At 45.6% G+C, this 21652-nt stretch overlaps 1 protein-coding gene across 4 annotated transcripts in view; it reads left to right on the top strand.

Moving 5' to 3' along the window:
- The window catches only part of GRIK4 (glutamate ionotropic receptor kainate type subunit 4), a 294856-nt gene continuing 273204 nt past the window's right edge, over positions 1-21652 (top strand). For 3 of the 4 annotated variants that reach the window (XR_006276691.1, XM_043501059.1, XM_043501058.1), the window contains exon 1: positions 15-136. The gene's annotated coding sequence lies outside the window, so the exon portion shown is untranslated. Of the gene's footprint in view, positions 137-21652 lie in introns of all 4 variants that reach the window. The other variant, XM_038380428.2, reaches the window with a different exon arrangement.

The following is a 21652-nucleotide window of genomic DNA, read 5'->3' as shown; positions in this document are numbered from 1 at the left end:
GCTCCTCCCCGGTGCTGCCGGACACGGTCTCTCCGCTGCTGCCGCTGCCGCTGCCGCTGCCGGATCACGCCGAGCCTGCGGGAAAAGCCCCGGCTCCCGCCCGCTGCCCAGCCCGGAGCCCCGGGGAGCCGCTCAGGTAGGATGCGGCTCGGCTCGGCCAGCCCCGGCCCCCCGGCGGGGTCCCCGCGCCCAGCCCCGGGCTCCTGCAGCCGCTTCCAGGGGAGAGACGCCTTCGTCCCCGCCCGGTTCCTCCTTGCGCCCCATCCAGCCTGTGCCCTGCCCGGAGCCCGCTGGAGCCGTACGCCCTCGCCCACCCGGACTCCTTTGCTTCCCAGCGCCTCCTCTCGGGTCCCCCACCCCCCTTGCCCTCTTCATTCCCCGTGCCCGCTGCATCGGGGCCACCTTTTGCCCTGGGGTTTAGGATCATCCCCGGGGGAGGAGGGGAGAGGGAGTCCGCATCAGAATCTGCCGGGAGGGGGATGGTGGCTAAGAAATGAAGAAGCAACTCCAGAGTTCCTGTATTAGCTGGGAGAAGAGGCTGGGTGTCGGGGTGGGGGTGGGAGGAAGGGGGGGGACGGAAAACTGGGTCCAGTTGTGCGATCCTCTTTGGAAGAGGCTGGACTGCAGGAGCTGGCTGTGCCATGGCTTGGGAGGTGAGAAGCAGGCGCTGAACGGTCTGTGGAGTGTTTGAAATGACTCAGATTTCCACCAGATCTTTCACGATGATGATAAAAAATGTTTAAAAAACTACCTGTTAATAAAAATAGATACTGTGCAAGATAACCCCCCCCCCCCCCCCGGACGTGATGCTATGGGGGAGAGGCGGGGCTGGGAGGATGTTCTAGAGAGGGATGGGGGTGAAGGATGAAGGGGGCCTGGAGTGGGGGGAGAGAGAGAGATGAATAGGTAGAAGAGAGAAGGATGGGGTGGGAGGGAGTTTTGGAAGGAGAAGAAGAAGAAGATGCAGTGGTGGTGGGTGGTGTGGTTGGAGAAGAAAACAGTGAACGGAGGAATGGGATGGAGGCATGGCAGCTGGTGGGTGAGGGAGAGATGGATGAAGGGATGGCATGGCTGGCTATAAAGTCATGGTCACTTATAAAGAGTCTTTCAAGTGCCATCTATTTCTCTGAGCAACCACCCTTTCTCTGTGGCTGACTTGGGGGCTGTGAGCAGTGGGGCACCTCCGGACACTGTTTCCATAGCAGGGCTCCTGAAAATGTCCTGATCTATGTTTCCTGGAGAAGGGGTGGCCAGGAGAGCTCTTCTTCCCGCCCCTGTAGGACTCTGGCATCCTATGTGGACTTGTAATGACTTCACAGTCTAAACTGTTTTTAAAAGATTTAACCAACAGAAATGTACCATTGCATGAATGCTTCCCAACTACATTGTTGTTATCCATTATACCATCTATTAGTCAAGGACTCTCCCACCAGCCATGGCGACAGATTTGTGGCCACAATACTTTAGCATATCAAGAGTTGTAAATAACTGAGCTCTGTACCCTAGCCTTCAGCAAAGCCGAAACCTGAGGAGAGCAGGAATAAAGCACAGAGCCCAATTCCTGTGGATTACCTGGACATGATTTCACTTCCCTGATGTCATGGGAAGCGCGTGGTAGTTTCACAGAGTACAGGAGCAGAGCTGGCTGAGGTGGATGATTGCCAGGTAGTTGGAAGTGGCTATTTTAGTGCCCAGAGATTGCAGGTAATGGCGTTTTTGTAAATACTTTTACATGGCTATTTTCCCAGTGTCTTTGGGTTAAGAAGATGGGGTCAAACTAATCCATAATGTCACCTCACTGGATTCAATGGAGTTTCACCAGGGGTGAGTTTGTCCTAATGCGATTTCCATCTGGGATACCTCATTCTCTGTGTGTGAGAAGGTTACCTGGAAATGCAGGAGTAATCCTTGTGCAGACCCTTGTTAATAGTGTAGCTTTGTAAGGTGCGGATGGATTCCAAAAGCCTCCCTAGGCCCAGCTTTGTTCTGCCGTAACAGAGATGCTTCATCTCAAGCATGTCCTGCAACTCTGAACGGGAGCCTTTTGGGCGGGGGATGTTTGCTGTAGATACTGCGCATTGCTCATCATTAATCAGGTTTATTATTTTCCCAAACTGACAGGATTCATTCCTCAAGGTCGCGACCCTCAGGAGAGTTAATCTAATATGCAGACGTTACTCAGTCTGGGCTTGTTTAATTTTCAGCACTTTGCTCATTTCCTGTTGAGGAGCTATTGCCTGGGTGTACGGGAGCTGTGATTTGCCTCCAGGCCTCTAGCAGGAGGCAGTGTACGACGCCCAGGTCTTATTGCAGTAGCATACAGGGCAATGTCCTGTCCCTTTCCAGCCTCCAGCAGGAGCCGATGCCCATATCCTGGAGCAATAGCATCCAGGCTAGAATTGCCCCTTCTAGCCTCCAGCAGGAAGTAGTTGCTAAGTGCCTATGTCTTGTAGCAGGACAGTCTCCTCTTCCAAATGCTTCAGGAGCCAGTACCTAGTGTCTACATCTTGCTGTGGCTAGCTAGCGGGGCAGAGCCTTCTATTCTTACTTCCAGCAGGAACTGGTACCTAATACCCACAGCCTGCTGCAGAATCCTCCTTTTCGAACCACTAGCAGGAGCCAAATCCCTTAGCCACCAAGGCATGTGTGTGCAGGTAGGAGGCTGCTGGTAACAAGACTTGTTATTTTTGTGCCGGGGCTTTTCTTTTGCTACATTTCACATAGGAATAGAAAAGGGCTTTGTTAGATGAATCTGCAGCTAGTCTCCTGCAGTGCCAAGGCAGGATACTTTAAAAGCTTTCTTGACATAAGACAATTTTAACATTTGAATGTTAGTGTAACTGTTGTATTTTAGAGGAACTGGCTGGCTGGGAAGAGAGGTAATGAGCGACTGAACCTTTCACATGCAGGCTGCTGGTTCAAATCCAGTCCAGATTAATAATGACTGAAAACTGCCAAAGTGCCCTTTGGTGGTGTGTATGAAAATAATTGTTTGGCTTAATCTATTTCCTGGTGGACAGGCTTTTACATCACCAGACCGGGCATAAATTAGTATCCCTGGAAGAAAGCAGTGGATGAATGGGCCATGGAGACTGAACTACTAAAGTTAGTGCTGGCATGGAGGAAAATTGTACTGTCAGTGCCTCCGTCCTGGAGTTAAAGTGGGCATACATTGTCCATTTGGAACCTTTCAGCCGCACAAAATGAATTGCATGAAATCCTTGGAGAAAGATGTTTTAAAATGTAGTCTGTTAACCCTTCGTGTACTCGCTCCTAATACAGATTCTCTCCACCACTTCCATTTTTAGAGGCAGGTTCCATGAAAGGTTGAAAATCTTCAAAATAATGAGCCACAGGCTGAGATCAGGGGAATGCCAATTCCAGCGCCTTGGTTGGGGACTGGAAGAGAGGGAGATGCACCTGATAACCAGGGGATGATCTGCCCAGCAAAATTTCCTCTCATCCAGAGGACAGGCCACCTGTAAAGTCTTGCTATGTGCTGGGATTTCAGCATTCATGCTGCAGTGCTTAGGAAAGACTGCATTACTGTTGACTGGATGTTTCTTGCTCAAGATTTTCTTTACCAGTGTCTGTGTGAAGACAAACTGAGCTGTGGATGTCACTCATAGTCATGTTTCAGAGTAGCAGCCGTGTTAGTCTGCATTCGCAAAAAGAAAAGGAGTACTTGTGGCACCTTAGAGACTAACAAATTTATTAGAGCATAAGCTTTCATGAGCTACAGCTCACAAAAGCTTATGCTCTAATAAATTTGTTAGTCTCTAAGGTGCCACAAGTACTCCTTTTCTTTTTACTCATAGTCATGTGAACCTAAATACCCAGAAGCCAAAAAACGTTTGGCAATTGGTAGGAGAGTGGTGGATAATTTAAGGGAGTTGGTCTTCAGAGAGCTCATCAAAGGAGGATCCAGGCAGTTGTACATATTACCGCCTTGGAACGACTTTGTTACCTATATACTAAAGTGTGTCAAGAGATCCCATCTGCACAATCCCATGTGCATGCTGATTATGTAACCCTGTAATAGAGCAGTAGGTGAGCAATTACCTACTGAGTTAAGAATCAGCTAGGATTATGGGAAGATCCCATTTGTTGACTCTAGGCTATGTTAGTCTGGGAGGAAGAACCACAGGGTCAGTCCTTGTCCAGTAGCCTCTTTGTTATGTCCATTCCAGCCAAGTTCTGTCCCTTTGGGATCACAAGGGATGCTTCAGTCCAGTTGCTGAACGGTCCTTACCTGGGGGGGAAAACTGCTTTCTGAATGGTTAAGGGCCAGAAGAGAAGCAGGAAGGGCATCCAGTTCCTCTGGCTTGATGGAAAGTTTGAAGTTTGTTTCAGGAACCCACAATGAATGTTGGCTCCTTGGGGGTGGAAAGAGATTGCCTGGGTTGGGGACAGGTCCTCCTGTCAGTGAAGAAATGGGAAGGAGAGAAAATGAGAAAGTAGAAAGAGAAGGAGTTGAAAGTGACAGAGGTGAGAAAGTAGGGAAGAGGAGTAAATACACATTTAGAATCAGTTAGCATTAAGAGCTGAAGTAAAGAGGAAAATTTACTTGGATAAGAAATTGATAAAATAGGCTGGTTAAAATATAAGGGAAGCTAGTTGAAAGGCAAACAGTTAATTAAAAATAATATTTAAATGAGCAAATTACTAATAAATCGAGAGGCTTAAATGGAGCCCGATCCTGTGAGGCACTGAACACCGTTAACCCCCTACCCTGCATTGACCTGAGTGAAAGGGGGTGGATTTTGAGATGGGATTTGAAAGCAGAGAGGCTGGGAAAGAATGGAGGAGGGCTACAGGCAAGGGGGAGTGGAAGTGGGCCTATCTCCCCCGTCCAGAGGGATCGTACTCCAGCTCTGCTTTCAATTTACTTTAACCATTGGAAGGGAGGTCATTCTGGGCTTAGTGGGCACCCGAGAAGGAAGTATGGAAGTGGGAGGAGAAGTGATGTTCATTGTCTAATGTCTGTGTAATGGACTTCTTGGCTTGCTGATTAGTAATGCATTAGCATCCAGAGGCCTCAACCAAAATTAGGGCCCCACTGTGCAGACGGAGTAAGATAGTTCCTGCCTCAAAGAGCATTTTCCCTAAACAGACAAGGGGTGAGAGCGTGTTGTGATCCCCATGTTACAGATGGGGAACTGAGGCAGAAAGAATGAGGTTACACAGTGAGTCTGGCAGATCTGCAGGTTGAACTTGGGTCTCTCAAGTCCTAGTCCTCTGTGCCTTAACTGCAAGACTGCCCTACTTCTCAGGTTGTTTTCCCAGAATCCTTGCCTCTCTTCATATCCACTAGTGACAAAAGAACCGCAAGAGAGTACCTGCCTTTGGCAGTTGGATCCCATGAACGCAAGAGCGAGCGCTGGGTTGTGTGTGCGGGACTGCTGGTATAGTGCATCCTGGTTTGATAGGGGAACAAAGTCCTGAAAGCCAAAGGGCTGATTTGCAAGAGGTGCTGAGCACCTTCCTCTCCCGTTGACCTAAGCTGGAGTTGTGAGTGCCGAGCACGTGTAAAAATCACACCCTAGCTTTCTTAAACTGCTAGATAGAAGACCATAAGCTCCTGCATTAGCCTTTTCAGAAGTGCCCCCATTCCATGCTGGGGGCTTCTCACAAAGTGTTCAGCTGTCTATGCTAACCCAGAGCTTCAACTGGGGAGCAACTATAATTCTTGTCTAAGAACAGCATAACTGGTATCTCCTAGACTCAGTGGGTTGATAGAAATCTGCAGAATATTGGTGATTCCTTGCTGAAGGGAATGGGAAACTCAGTTATCCAAATGGGGAATTTCTGTGTACAGAAAACAGACTCCAGATACTATCGTAAGGTTATTCCAATGCAGAGGAGACCACAGAGTCCAATTTATTTGGTTATAAGTCCCTGTTAGAGGAAATATTAATATAATTCTAGGAGTGCAGCATCGGGGATCAGCTCAGAACAATAAAGAACTTAGTGTGTTCATAGAGGTGAAAGAAGTTTCAAAATCTGATGGAACCTAATTAACAGTTTTAACTACCCCAGTATTAACACACTGTCTGGTATGTTGGGCCTGGATTGGAGGAACAATTTATGGCATTAATAAACAGCTGCTCTTTAGAGCAGCATGTTTTGGTACCTATGGTAACTCTTGATTTAGCTTCTTGTAATAGACAAGAATGTGGATTTAGCAGCTCTATTGGCGAGTGACCATGGCACGATTGTGTTTTATGTAATCGTGAGTGACTCCCTTAGGGATAAAGCAATGATGGCAAACTATAAAAGGGCAGGTTTGAAAATGTTGAGGAAATTGGCTGACTGGAGGCTGATGGGAAAAGTGGAGAAACAGACCAATGTTAAACCTCCCACAAGCAGCCCAAAGAGCTATTTAGGGATGTGGCAGTCGAGGTACTGAAGCTTTGTAGATGTCAGAGTACAAAAAAAAACCCATAGGCAAATAGAAAGCAACAGAGTTGGCATGAAGAACACTGAGCATTGCTGTGGTACTTTCCCTGCACACCTTGCAAAGTAATTTACAAAAGAAGGTGAGTGTCTTTCTCCCCTTTTTACACACAGTGAAATGGGAGCACAGAGAGGTGAAGTGACTTTTCAAGGGAAGCGAGCCAGTGAGAGAGGTAAAATCGGATTGAATGTAGGAGTCCTGACCTGCAGTCCCTCTCTTATTAGCTAAAAGAAAAGGAGTACTCGTGGCACCTTAGACTAACAAATTTATTTGAGCACAAGCTTTCATGAGCTATAGAAAGCTTATGCTCAAATAAATTGGTTAGTCTCCAAGGTGCCACAAGTACTCCTTTTCTTTTTGCGAATACAAACTAACACGGCTGCTTCTCTGAAACCTGTCTTATTAGCTATTTACTCTGCCTCAAGTGGGCCAGTTTATTAGGCCTCGAAAAAGGCATTCTTGTAGAGTGGAAAGCTCACCTGAAGACCATAGACTGGAGTGCAAGGGCAATGCCAATAGTGAAGAGAGGTAAGAGAGTATGGACCAGATCAAATGACAACATCAGTTCAGCTAAGTTGGTTGAAACCAGGTGCAGATCTGGCCCTATGTATGCAGTGGTATTGAAGAGACTAATACAAAATTCGGGGAATACATTAAAAGGCTGCATAGGTGACTGTAGCCCCTAGGGGCAAAAGTTTGTGCAAGGAACAATGGAAGAGGAAAATGAAGGGAGGAGGTGGGTGGAGGGGAAGTACAAGGATTCCTTTGCATCTGGATGCTGGAGAAATTCCCATTCACAGGAAATTAGCAGCTAGTGAGCTCTCAAAGGAGGAAGTAATGGAGCAACTTGAGAAACATGGGTGCTGTAAATCAGCAGGACCCTGATGGTTCATCTGAGGGCTCTGGGGGAAATAAAGTGTGAAATAGCAGAGATATTAACGTGGCTCTGTAGTATTAACTTGAAAGTGGCAACTCTTCCTGAGGCTAGAAGGATACTGTTGTGGGGATTGGCTCCATGGATCCAATGGCATTGCAGCAGGGATGACTTTGGCCTGTGATGCCTTTGAAAAGTAAAATAAAAACAGAAGTTCCAGGAAATCAGCTCAGCGAATCTCATTTCTGTTTCATGGCAACTGACAGTCTAATGAAGGCTCAAATACTTGGATCTGCCGAACCTGCACGGTCAAACCAACATGGACAAGGGTGGAAATCTGTCCCTTTAACCTGGTAGAGATTACGAGGCAAGTTAATGAACGGGAGAGCTGATGATGACCCAATGGACATAATTTATTTGGATTTTCATCAAGCTTTCCATTAGGTCCTTCGTGAGAAACTATTAAAGGAGATAAATAATAGAGTGAGGCAAGTAAATAACCATAGGTTAAGGGGCAAAGTCTGGTGGTGGTTTAACTAGGTAAGTAACAGAAAATGAAGCTGTAATGGGAGGCTGCTGCTCAGAGGGCAAAGAGGTTATTGGTGGGTAGGAGCGAGGTCCTTGCATAGAGACTGGAGCTGTTTATTATATTTAATGATTCGGAGGAGGAAGTGGACCAGGGATGGGGTAGGAGACAATTTTGCTGTTGAAAAGAACTCGCTTTGGTTACTAAATGCTGAGGAGATTTAAGAGGCACAGCACAGAAGCACATCAGGGGATTGGTCGGCACCCTGGCAGCTGGGATTTAACTGGAATAAATGCGCAAAGTAATGCACGCTGGAAAAAGCAGTCTGAATCTTCTCTCCTGGAGGCAGGCAGGCTGTGAATCTGTGGGATCTTCCGAGGAACAGAGAGACACAGGAACAATCAGAAGATAATCTGTTCTGCATGTAGTAGTAGTTTAAAAGGAAAATAGGCTGTGTGGGAGCACTGTGAAAGAAAGTTAGCATGGAAAGAGATTCTGACCTTGCAGCAGATGGTCTCATCTGATCTAATCTTGATCACCGGGTGCGGAGCAGATATTAACAAAGCCTAGAGGACAGCAGTAAAGAGGGGGAAACAGTAACATCTAGTGGATAGAGCACTGGATTAGGAGTCAGGAGATGTGGGTTCTGTTTGTGGTTCTGCCAATGGCCTGCTGGCTGATTTAGGGCAAGTCACGTCGCCTTCCTGTGCCTCAGTTTCCCCATCCATCATCTTTTCCTTGGTAAAGAGTAGAACTGTGCAAACGACCATTCTTTGTTTTTGGTTCTCTGGTAGTTTAAAAAAGAGAAAAGAAAAGTTCTGGGTTGACCCAAACCAAAAAATTTTTGGTGACCCAAAACGCTGAAGAAGAATTCATAAGCCAAAGTTTTGGTTTGATTTCAAGTGTTTTTAATCTTTTAAATCAAACGGAAGAAAATTTTCAATTGAAGTCGTGATGGATCGAAAAATCAAAACCTTTAAAAAATGTTGCAACGTTTTGACTTTTCCGATTTTTTATTCTTTTTATAAATATATGAACAATTCACTGAAACCTTTCGATGATGCTGAATCTGTGTTTTTTCCCAGGGAAAAGAGAAAAGTTTTAGCCAAAAAAATGGATCTCTCTATAGTAAAGAACGTTGAGCTCTGTGGTTGCCCTAGGTATTAGGAAGGGAATTCCCCACCCAAAGACCACCTATAGCGTTGCTGACAGGTCGATACATTGCCGAGGAGCACCAGAGGGTTTCCCCTGGCACAGCAGAGACTAGGCACTGCAGGAGTCAGGATGCTATGCTTGATGGGGTGGTGTGTCCCTCTCTTGGTGCTCTGTTAGTACTTAGGGAGTTGACAGTAGTATGACAAATCCCACATGTCTTTTCCAGCTATGCAGTACTCCCAACCTTGCTTTCTGCATAGTGTGAAGCTTGCAGGGGAGGAGAGGTAATGGTGCAGAAAGCCAACAGGTGAGTCCTCTGAAGCAGTGAACAGGACAATCGGGTGTGTGTTTAAGAGGAGACTCTTGGGACTGCTCCCCTAAATGGTTCCGAAGATAACGCTTTATCTCCAGAAACATGCGGGATTTATATAGCTTTTACATGTTTTTTTTCCTGCTCAGCTGCAAATCCCCATATCAGATCCTAGCCAGGTGATGGGACAGAGTTGCAAGGCTTATTCTACAAAGAAGCAGCTGCATAATGTAATTTCCAACCCATGTCTCAGCTGAGCACCCAGTGAGCCATCCAGCATGCGGGGATTTGCATCTCTACTGAAATCACGCTGCTTTAAAGTCTGCGGAATTGATTTGCATCCTTCATGAGGGAAAGAGCCAGACACACACTCCCCCCCCTTCCATCCTCCCTCCCTTTTTAGTGTATTTGGTTAGCGCAGCATCCAGCACAGTGATGTGGAAATAAAGCAAAAAAGCTTTGTCTTGATTTCATTTCATACGCATGTCTCTATGCAAAAATAGGGAGCGTATATCACATTGGCAGTCCCCAGCCAACCTAGAGTTAATGGAAATGCTGCTGTGACCTTATAAACCCTGCTTCTCAAAGGTTTATAACAAGTCTGCAAAAATTCATTCTGGGCACAAACAAGTCACGAGTCGTGAGGTCTCAGCCCCCCTTGAGCAGAAAGTTGTCATAATACAGATTTCCCACCCACGGTTGCTTGGGCATTCGCCACAGTTGGGTGAGGATTTTACTGCTTTTCAAAGGTGGCTTTTCCGTCCTGTCATTGTCATGGGATTTGGCATCAAGAAACAACAGGAGGCAAATGGATTGGTCCATTCATCATCATGAGAATACTTGCAGATGGATGCGTCTCGCACACCGTTGATGTTGGGGAAGTCATTCCAGACTGACACTGGGGCAAAGGAGGGGAGCCTCTGGCCCTTGCATCTCAATTTTTTGTGGAATTTTGGGGTGCCCAGTCTAAACTATCATGGGCCTAGGTTGCCACCACTTACGTGCAAAAGACCCGGGACATCTGGGATGACCCTGAGTCCCTAAAATTGGTGAGCTGGCAGCGTGTACTGAGCAGCCTTGCAGATTTAAGACAGCTGTCTTAAAAACAAAACAAAACAAAAAAACGAATCCTGGGAATGGCTACCCTAGCTGGGCCTGATTTTCAGAGGTGCTCAGTGTGACAGATGTGGTGAATGCCAGCGTATCCGGAGACTATCAAAGCCGCTTCATAAATGTTATCTGGGTAAATGCTACCTGTATCTCTGTGAGCCATGGTCTGTATGCTGGCTGGTTGAGGGGGTTGCTGAGCTCCGTCCAGGAACTAGAATTAACGGTTGGTAATTACTGTTTATCATTCATGGGATAGGTAAACAGCTCCAGAGAAGGAGCACCTGCTGGGGTGAATTGCATAGACTGGTTGAAACCAGAGTCAAGAGATACAGGAAGCAATGAGCTGGTGATATAAAGGCCCAGGATCAAATGCTTAACGGGGACCCCTCATTTTGGTCCAGCAAACTGACATGGACTGTTAACCAAGAGAGGCAGACCCTGCTGAAGGGTCAGGGTCCTCAGAGGAAAGACTGAAGGACCTCTGGTAAGCTTACGTATACATGTAGACCTTTGGTTGCTTGTTTTCAAGCAGACCGCGGAGCGGTTCAGAGCTTCAGTTTCCTCAAAACTGTGACACTAAGCAATGAGAACTCCAGTCTCAGTGCGAACTGCAGGTGCTCAGCACCTCTGAAAATGAGCCACCAAGGTCTGTAAAGTTTGGGAACCAAGAAATCCAAAATCATTATAGGGAACTGTTGACCTCGGTGTTTATTCTGAGCTTCAGAACTTCAAAGCCCTGTGCAAACCTAAGGAATTTTCACAACTCCCCTTTGAGGCAGATAGGTCCGAGATATTAGCCCCTCAACAGGTGAGGCACAGAGTAGTTAAAATATAATCCTACTCTGGGAAATGCCTGTGTAAAATAGACCAGTTGAGTGGTGTCTCGATAGCTCCAGAACAAATTTGCTCCGTTTACAAGTAAAAAGATGTTGCCGGGTTTTTGATATCCCTTCCCTCCTCCCCGACATGCTGCCAGCCCTGTAGACTTGCCCCGTGTCCATTTGGTTCGAGCCCCATTGCTGATAAGCAAGCCTTCTCTCCCAGGGTTATGCTGGTTCTGTCATGATAAACGCTCAGTTTTAGCAGCAGCTAAAATGCAGCAGCTCTTACGTGAGAGGTAATATTCACTCCTCTACAAGCTCATTTCCCTTCCACAGAAAATTGCAACCTTTTGTTGAAAACCAAAGAATTTTTGCTTTTCCAATGAACAGTTTAAATTTTTGGAGGAAAATGGACATTCTGCAAAAAGAAAAACAGATATTTGAATGGAAATTTTTTGACCGGCCTCACTCCCCTGTTCAGAAAGCATCACCGACGTCCCACTTACACCCTGGTTTGAGAGTTAAAGGAGGATTCACATAGACTTATGGAGCTTACGGCCAGAAGGGACCACCAGATCATCAATCTGACCTTCTGTCTATCACAGGTCACCAACGCCTTGTGCTGGCTCTCTGCGTCGGGATGAATTTCACCCAAGATGGCTAAAAAGGAGCCATAGTCTCTTTCGATGGTAGAGCAATGCTTTAAGTGACTTTCCTAGAGCAATTCACTGAGCTGATGGCAGAGCTCAGATTACAACTCACTAGTTCCTGGGTCCTGGCTCTACAGGATTCCTGTCGTGCTCCCTGCTTATTCCTGTTCTTCTCATTGCACAAGCTGGTCGCTTGTTCCAGAGAGCCTGGGGGGGGGGGGGAGGGCTAATTCATCATTGCCCTCGACCTTGCATTCTCATTTACACTAGTGGAAAGCTGGAATGAAACACAACCAGGTTAGAAAAAGAGCATTTTACACCCACGTTGCACTGGTTATGAGAGTAAACTGCTCTTTAATCCAGCAGAGAAAGGCATAAATATGGCCTGTCCTTGTAATGGTCTGAGACTTATACAAGAGAAGCATCAAAAAGAGGCTAGGTAGATGTATCCTTTTTAGTGTACTTGGAGGTGGAGGGCTCCCTAGCCAGCAAGCCAGAATCTTTAGCTAGGTTCTTCTGAATATTAACTTGATCCTGACTAAGTAAAAGTATGTGCAAGTGAATATGTTAATGTTTTATTGGAGCTTTTCCTGCTGAAAAGAAAAATGAAAAGACAAAGGCATAAAAAGACCCATAGCTGGAAGATGAAGCTAGACAAATTCAGGCTGGTAATCAGGCACAAATTTTTAAAAGTGAAAGTAATTATCCATTGGCAGAGTATACGTAGGGAATACGGTGGATTCTCCATCCCTTGCAATCTTTAAATCAAAGCTGGATCTCTTTCTAAAAGATCTGCTATAATTCAATCAAAAGTTCTGGGCTTGATGCAGGAACTGCTGGGTGAGGTTCTCTGGCCCGGGTTATACAGGAGGTCATAACGGTGAAGGTCCCTTCTGCCGTTAAAAATCTGAGAAAACCTTCAAAATGTGACCCAAGTGTAACTGACGCAAGTGATGTCTGCCTGAGGTTGCAGAGAGCTTGAAACCTCTGAGGTGGACATGCCCTGTCCACTTCAATGGGGGCTGACTGAGATGCCAGTTGAATATTAGCAGTCTAATTAAACATCAAAAGATAGGTCTTTATCAACACATGGTGAGGGCTCAGATTTCAAATCCAGAAACATAGCCTAGGGCGAGAATACTGTGGCAGTAGAAGTTTGATGATGGGCTCTGGAGAGAGCTGGTTTTCTGTGAACTGGGCTGACGTGCCTGTGTGTTATAATTCCTGGCGAGCATAAACAAGATTTTAATCTTCTCAGTCACTGCTTGCTTATTGAAGAACATTGCAGCCAATACAAATGTAAACAAAACTGTCTGGATATTTGTTTATGTAACAGATCATTAAAAACTCTGTGAAAAATATCTTGCTCTGGTCTGTTAGCTAATTAACCTGCATTTTAAGAATTGTCTGAAGACATATTTTGCAAGCTAGTCCATTGAGCTGCAGCTTATCCAGTCAATAATTCCCATATTTAATAGTCCCACAGAATGTATTTCTATAATGTGTTGCAAACCGTTCAGAAAGCTGCATCTTTTCTGTTTTAAGATGTCAACATTCAACACATTTTCTATGACAGATTATTATTATCAATGGAAAAATTCAGAGACATTAGCTTCCAACTGCTAATGCTAAGACTAAGGATAGAGAAGTCCCGAAAGCAAACCCATGGGTCTCAATACTTCCAAATGCTGAATGTGTTTGCAATTCAGAGCTGGATCCAGTTCCAGATGTTCTGGTTTGAGCCTGTAAAATTCAGGCAGTGTTTGTCTCAAATTCCCCACCTTGATGACATGTGCTGATTCTGCTGGGAAAGTGTTTTTTTCTGACTCACCTGAGTCAGGTGGCTCATTATCCCATGGATATAAGTGAAGTGGTAGTAAGTCTCTGGGGAGAGATGATTTGGGGGGAGGCTGAGCAGCCCAGAGAGGAATTCTGGGAGCTGCCAAGCCAGGATGGGAGGTTTGAGATAAACGTTATCTTCCCAAAAAGCAGCTGAACATGAGCTCCCAGTGGAATGTGGTGGCTAAGTGAGCAAATGCTGTTCCTGGCTGTGTAAGCAGGGGAATATTGACTAGAACTAGGGAGGGATACTGCATATAGCTGTAGTCAGACAATACCAGAATATTGCATCCAGTTCTGGTGTCCATACTTTAAAGGGGATGTTCACAACTTGGAAATGGCTTACAGAAGAGCTACAAGAATGATTTGAGGTCTGGAAAACCTGTCTTACAGAGACTGAAGCTCCATTTATTTAACTTATCAAAGAGATGGTTAAAAGGTGACTTGATTGCAGTCTGTAAGTATCTACATGGGGGAGAGATTTTTGATAGTAGAGGGTTCTTTCATCTAACAGACAACGTCAGAACAAGATCGTCACTGAAAGCTGAAGTGAGACAAATTGAGGCTAGCAATAAGGCAACCCCCCCCCCCCCTTTTTTTTTTTTTTTTTTTTTACAGTGCAGGCAGTTAACCATGGGGACAATTTACTAAGGGATGTGATGAATTCTCCAGTGTTTGAAATCTTTGAATCAAGACTAGATATCTTTCTCAAAGAGATGCTCTAGCATCCCCAGAAGTTATGGGCCTGACGCAGGAGCCACTTGGTGAGATTATCTGGCTGTAATCTTCAGGACGTCAAACTAGACAATCATAATGATCTTAAAAGTCTATGGATTTCTTTATTGATAAAGTCAAACTCCAGGGAGGGGCTGGGCTGTGTATATAGAACATCTTGGAAAAGGTTTTCACAGGGTCCATCTCTAGGTGCCAAAGAATTGAATGAAACTCAGGCATATGTCTCCACTGTATTGTAAACCTTGGTCCGGGCTTGTGGACTCCTTTCTCAGCCCAAGCATTAGCATCCATACTGCATTGTAAACCTGGGTTTACAGTTGCTGCTCCTGAATCTCTCAGCCATGCTAATGCATCCATACTGCACTATGCAGACCTCCTCACTCGGGTCTGCAGTTTGAGCTGCATCCATACTGGAAAATGATGGGACCCAAGTCACAGCAGGACTTAGACTCTGACCCACCCCCTAAGATCTGGGTCCCAGGTGCTTGCTGACATGAGTCAGACTCATGTGTGTGGGGACTGAAGTGGCGCTTGGGCTCAAACCTGGTTTAGTCGGCAGTGCAGACATACCTTAAAAGTGCTCAAATAATCTATCTCATTAAAGCGCCCTCAGCACTGTAGTGTCTTAGAGCACACTGAGTATTTACCCACACCATGTCCCAGGCTGTTACCTCTGTATTTCTTACAGATGTGGGAATAAGGCCCAGAAAGACTAGGCCCAGAACCTCACAGGTATTTAGGTGCCATTGAAATCAATGGGAGTTAGATGCCTAATTACCTTGGGAAGTTCTAGGTCTATGTGACTTGCCCAAGGGCATGCAGGATATCTGTGGCAGAACAAGAACTGCACCTGGCTCTTCAGAGTTCCAGGCCAGTGCCTCGCCCACAATCGGAGGATCATAAAAATGCAGAGCGGGGAGGGACTTCAAGGAGTGACCACGTCCAGCCTCCTGCACAGAGACAGGGCTGTGTAAACCTAGACCATCCCTGGCAGGTGTTTGTCCAACCTGTTCTTATAAACCTCCAGTGATGGGGATTCCACAGCCTCCCTTGGAAGCCTGTTCCAGAGCTTAACTACCCTTAGAGTTAGAAAGATTTTCCTAATATCTAACCTAAATCTCCCTTGAAAAAGCCCATTACTACTTGTCCAGCCTTCAGTGGACACAGAGAACAGTTGATCACTGTCCTCTTTATATCAGCCTTTAATATATTTGAAGGCTGTCACCAGGTTCCACTGCTCTGTAGCCCCATTGCCAGCATGGTTTTGCTGGCTCAAGATGTCCACCATCTACATTTCTGGGTGCTGAGCCTGAATTCCAAACCTTTGGCTGGGTCCCCTATGTGACTGCAGCAGAGAGGTGGCTAAAGGCATGTTATTTTTTTATTATTATTTGTGTTATTGTATCACGTAGGAGGCCTAGTCGTGGGCAAGGACCCCATTGCTATGTACAAACATAGAAAGAAAAGACAGTCCCTGCCCATACCTTACTTGCTCTTGTGATGGCCTCTAAGCATTTTGTTCAGGCAGATTCAGGCCTACAGATGCCCCTATGGGGAACTAATCTGTAACCACTGACTGGTGTCATTACATATATCACAGTTTTTTATCTACACCTATCACATATAACTTGGCAGTCTGTTATTGCATCATGAGAGTGTTTGTGTAAAAATAACGAGCTGTTCATTTCCCCCCATCTGACCTACTGAGTGAGCTCTTCCCCCTTCTAGCCTTCTTAAAGGGAGGTGCTTAGAAAGGCTCCCATGGATTGAGGTGGTTCTGATGTATCAGACCACCCCCTCTCTCGCACACCTGATAAAGCAGCTGTTAGAGGTTCAGCACTGCTACAGAATCTCTAGCAGATGCCCCCACAGAAACAAAGGAGGCTGAAAATGCAAATCCCTCATGCCATCACCCAAGATGTGTTTAGCAAATGCAGGGAAGGAGATTAAGCGGCATTGTTATTGTTCTGTCAGTGGCTGGTGTGTTAAGTACAGCATGCAGTGCATTCGGGAAAGTTACTTTTTCTTGCCGCCATGTTTCTCTGTCACTCCTGCCCAACAGAGCCATGCAGAGGTGGTGAGAGGGACAGCCCAGGACTATGTGATATCTTGTGAGCCTTGAGGCTGAGATTTCACATGGGTTTGGCGTGATAAATCCAGGCCAGGGGTTTCACAGCTTGACTCTCTGTCCTATCCAACCGTGACACTTGCTTTGCAGATCTCACAACACGGCTCGAGGGCCCCAGGCAGATGCTGCCGAGCTGGTCTCTCAGTGGTGCTGTAGTGGCTTGTTGAGCGTGTGAGGAAGGGACCAGGGTGATGGGTAAGGATTCCTCACCATCCTCCCTCCCTGAGCAAGGAAACTGATTCAGGGAATGGGAGAGAGCTTCTGCCAGCCCAGGCTAATCTCTCCCACTGCTGAAAAAATTCTCCTGGATGCTGCTAGCCCATAATTGTTGGGGATGCTGGAATAAGCACTACTCTTTTCACAGCTGCCATGTAGTAATGTGTGGTGGGTCCTTGATGTATAACACATCCACAATCTAGTTTTGTTTTGTTTTGTTTTTTTCCCCACTGGAATAACAAGGGAGCATGTTCTTTCCTGGGTCAAGGAGCTGGGGTTGGTATACAGTAACAGTGGAGACAGGATCCTCTCGCCGCACCTTTGTCTTCATCTGACTGCAGATAGCATGTGTCTCCCAGCTAGATTTTCCTGCAGCAGCATCTTTAAATCAAGTGTATTTATGTAATGAACTTTGTCTACAGGCTATTATCAGAACTTGAAGCTGCAACTTTCAGCAACAATACAGAGATGATAGCCCCTTGAGCTAAAGGAGTAATTTCATTAGTCGTTGCTGGTAGTGGTAGTAGGCTGTTATCTTTTAGTGGCCCAGCCACGTGGGGAGGAGGTGCGGCTGAGGAACAACAATACACACTTTCCCTGTGTGTGTCTGTCTGTGTCTGTTTGAATGTGAAACTATTACACTTCCTGGACCCTTCTTTATGCAATAAGGTAATATTATTATTTTGCATTACAGTAGTGCTTAGAGTCCCCTGTCAAGATCAGGGCTAAGCTAGCTGCTGCACATACACATAATAAGAGATAGTCCCTGCCCTTAAGAGTTTAAAGTCTAAATAGACAAGGCAGACAAAAGTTGGAAGAGGAAACGGAGAGAGGAAATGATTTGCCTAAGATCATGTGGCAGAGCTGTCAGAAGAACACGGGTCTCCTGACTCCCAGTCCAGTGCCCTATGTGCTGGACTACACTGCATCTCAATTGTATTTGGTAAATGATGACTTGAAAGTCATCCCGTATGCCCTAGCCACCTTTTTTATGTCCTCGCTGCTCTGGTTCTTATTTGCTGGGTCAATAGGTGATGCATGTCAGGTTGGAGTTGGATTTTTGGGGGAATGGATGCTCTCAGAGCATTGGTAAGAATCGAATTAGGGTTGTATCAATGAGAGGGAGAGATTTCCAATTGCAAAAAAACCCAACCCATTTCAGTTAAGTTAGTAATATTGTAAGTGTTAATTTGAGTGTTCATTGATAGATTGTATCAAAGAAGTGACAGACAATTACTCTCCTTCCAAGCGGATAGATTCCACTGATTAAGTAGTTTAGTTGCTATTGCATCATTTTTTGGTCTTGAGTTTGATCATTTTCCCCTCCTCACTCAATACTTTTCTTTTACTGGCTTTATAATTAGCACCAATTTTTTTTTGGCAGGATCTCAGTCCTTACATTGTCCTTGTTCTCTTACAATCATTTTTAATGTCTCTGATATTTCAGGGATTTTTAAGTGGCCGGAGATGATAACTTAACCAAGGGATGCATTTGTACTTGATCTAGTATCAGCTGTGTGTGTGGATTTAGGGTATGTTTCTCCCCGGAAACTGATTCACTCATTAAAGGTTCTTTGTTGCTGCAGGTTCAATTATGGAAGTGAATTGTTTTATAGACACAAACAATGTAATCCGAAGAGTGCTTTTATGGTGTCTTTGACATAAATGACTAAGCAGTCGAGAAATCATGGGGAAGTTATTCTGGCCAACTAATAGAAAAATGTGCACTTGTATAATGCCTTTTATCAGATACCATCAAAGTATGTTTCAGCACTTCCGTTCAGCCTTGCAAGCCCCCACTGGCATGTGTGCGTGGGGAGTATTGTTAACCAGTTTTTACAAATGGGTAAACTAAGGCAAAGCATGGTGAAGTGTCTTGGCTAAGGTCACACAGTGAATCAGTGGCAGAGCTGAGAGCAGCAGCACGGTCTAGAGCAGGACAGCATCTTTGAACAGCACCTAACACTATGGGACCCTCATCTCGGTTGAGTCTTTTAGGTGCTGCTGTAAGACAAATGATGATAAGAGCTGGGAGAAGAAATCAGAAATCCTGATGCCCAGCTCCACTGGTCTCTGATCACTAGACAACACTCCTTTCCCTCTTACATATCCATAGCACAACCCAACATATCCAGTGTAATTGCATTGTTTTCAAAGGATAACTCTCATGGGATAAAATTGGAATGCCTGTGCAATTTTGCATGTCCAATTTCATCGCCTTTGCCTAGTTCATAGGAAATTTTCAAATTTGCATCAGGCTTGTTTGAAGCCATTAGCTGATCTCTAAAGTCTCTTTCTGCAGTGTGCAGCTATGGTGAATGTTTGGTGCACTGAGTCATTTTTGAAAGATTAATACTCCTAAATATGAAACAACAGTTGACTATATAGGGGAAAAAATTAAGATTCCCTGTACAGTTTTTGGCATGTTTAAACTCCTGCTTTCTATTTGTCTGGCTTGGAATAGCTTCTAAATAGCACAAATGATAGAAGAGTTTATTCTGGATGATGAGTTAAGAGACTGTTGCTCATACATCCAAAGCATGACATTTTCAATCACTTTTTTGCTTCATTGGTAAGTGAAGAAATGATTTTCATATCTTGACATGTTTATTCTTTGGAGGCTGAGCCAATTATCACACTGCATAAGAACTCACTCTAGAGCTCCTCGACCCACTGGAATATTATCATGGTTTAGGAAAATCCTCATGATTTATACCCTGAAGTTGCATAGCCAAAGCTATGAGAAAGTCAAGGACGCTCAGGCAAGTTAAGACCAATTGAGGAAAGGTGTGATGTTAAAGTGCATTACATGCTCCCCATCACCACCCTGTGCTTTCATTCAGAAGCAGGGTGGCCCTAGGCTATGTTTACACTTAAACCACTACAGCAGCATAGGTAATCTGATCAGAACCAAATCTAAATGACTTTGACTCCCTCAGGGAACAGATGGCCAGGATCCCCTGGGGGACTAACATGAAAGGGAAGGGAGTCCAGGAGAGCTGGCTGTATTTCAAGGAATCCCTGTTGAGGTTACAGGGACAAACCATCCCGATGAGTCGAAAGAATAGTAAATATGGCAGGCGACCAGCTTGGCTTAATGGTGAAATCCTAGCGGATCTTAAACATAAAAAAGAAGCTTACAAGAAGTGGAAGGTTGGACATATGACCAGGGAAGAGTATAAAAATATTGCTCGGGCATGTAGGAAAGATATCAGGAGGGCCAAATCGCACCTGGAGCTGCAGCTAGCAAGAGATGTCAAGAGTAACAAGAAGGGTTTCTTCAGGTATGTTGGCAACAAGAAGAAAGCCAAGGAAAGTGTGGGCCCCTTACTGAATGAGGGAGGCAAGCTAGTGACAGAGGATGTGGAAAAAGCTAATGTACTCAATGCTTTTTTTGCCTCTGTTTTCACTAACAAGGTCAGCTCCCAGACTGCTGTGCTGGGCAACACAAAATGGGGAAGAGATGGCCAGCCCTCTGTAGAGATAGAGGTGGTTAGGGACTATTTAGAAAAGCTGGACATGCACAAGTCCATGGGGCCGGACGAATTGCATCCGAGAGTGCTGAAGGAATTGGCGGCTGTGATTGCAGAGCCCTTGGCCATTATCTTTGAAAACTCGTGGCGAACGGGGGAAGTCCCGGATGACTGGAAAAAGGCTAATGTAGTGCCCATCTTTAAAAAAGGGAAGAAGGAGGATCCTGGGAACTACAGGCCGGTCAGCCTCACCTCAGTCCCTGGAAAAATCATGGAGCAGGTCCTCAAAGAATCAATCCTGAAGCACTTAGAGGAGAGGAAAGTGATCAGGAACAGTCAGCATGGATTCACCAAGGGAAGGTCATGCCTGACTAATCTAATCGCCTTTTATGATGAGATTACTGGTTCTGTGGATGAAGGGAAAGCAGTGGATGTATTGTTTCTTGACTTTAGCAAAGCTTTTGACACGGTCTCCCACAGCATTCTTGTCAGCAAGTTAAGGAAGTATGGGCTGGATGAATGCACTATAAGGTGGGTAGAAAGCTGGCTAGATTGTCGGGCTCAACGGGTAGTGATCAATGGCTCCATGTCTAGTTGGCAGCCGGTGTCAAGTGGAGTGCCCCAGGGGTCGGTCCTGGGGCCCGTTTTGTTCAATATCTTCATAAATGATCTGGAGGATGGTGTGGATTGCACTCTCAGCAAATTTGCGGATGATACTAAACTGGGAGGAGTGGTAGATACGCTGGAGGGGAGGGATAGGATACAGAAGGACCTAGACAAATTGGAGGATTGGGCCAAAAGAAATCTAATGAGGTTCAATAAGGATAAATGCAGGGTCCTGCACTTAGGATGGAAGAATCCAATGCACCGCTACAGACTAGGGACCGAATGGCTCGGCAGCAGTTCTGCGGAAAAGGACCTAGGGGTGACAGTGGACGAGAAGCTGGATATGAGTCAGCAGTGTGCCCTTGTTGCCAAGAAGGCCAATGGCATTTTGGGATGTATAAGTAGGGGCATAGCGAGCAGATCGAGGGACGTGATCGTTCCCCTCTATTCGACACTGGTGAGGCCTCATCTGGAGTACTGTGTCCAGTTTTGGGCCCCACACTACAGGAAGGATGTGGATAAATTGGAAAGAGTACAACGAAGGGCAACGAAAATGATTAGGGGTCTAGAGCACATGACTTATGAGGAGAGGCTGAGGGAGCTGGGATTGTTTAGTCTGCAGAAGAGAAGAATGAGAGGGGATTTGATAGCTGCTTTCAACTACCTGAAAGGGGGTTTCAAAGAGGATGGCTCTAGACTGTTCTCAATGGTAGCAGATGACAGAACGAGGAGTAATGGTCTCAAGTTGCAAT

The sequence above is a fragment of the Dermochelys coriacea genome, chromosome 22 (genome assembly GCF_009764565.3).
Source record: "Dermochelys coriacea isolate rDerCor1 chromosome 22, rDerCor1.pri.v4, whole genome shotgun sequence".
Classification (NCBI taxonomy): Eukaryota; Metazoa; Chordata; order Testudines; family Dermochelyidae; genus Dermochelys; species Dermochelys coriacea.
This window is presented reverse-complemented; position numbering and strand designations above follow the sequence as displayed.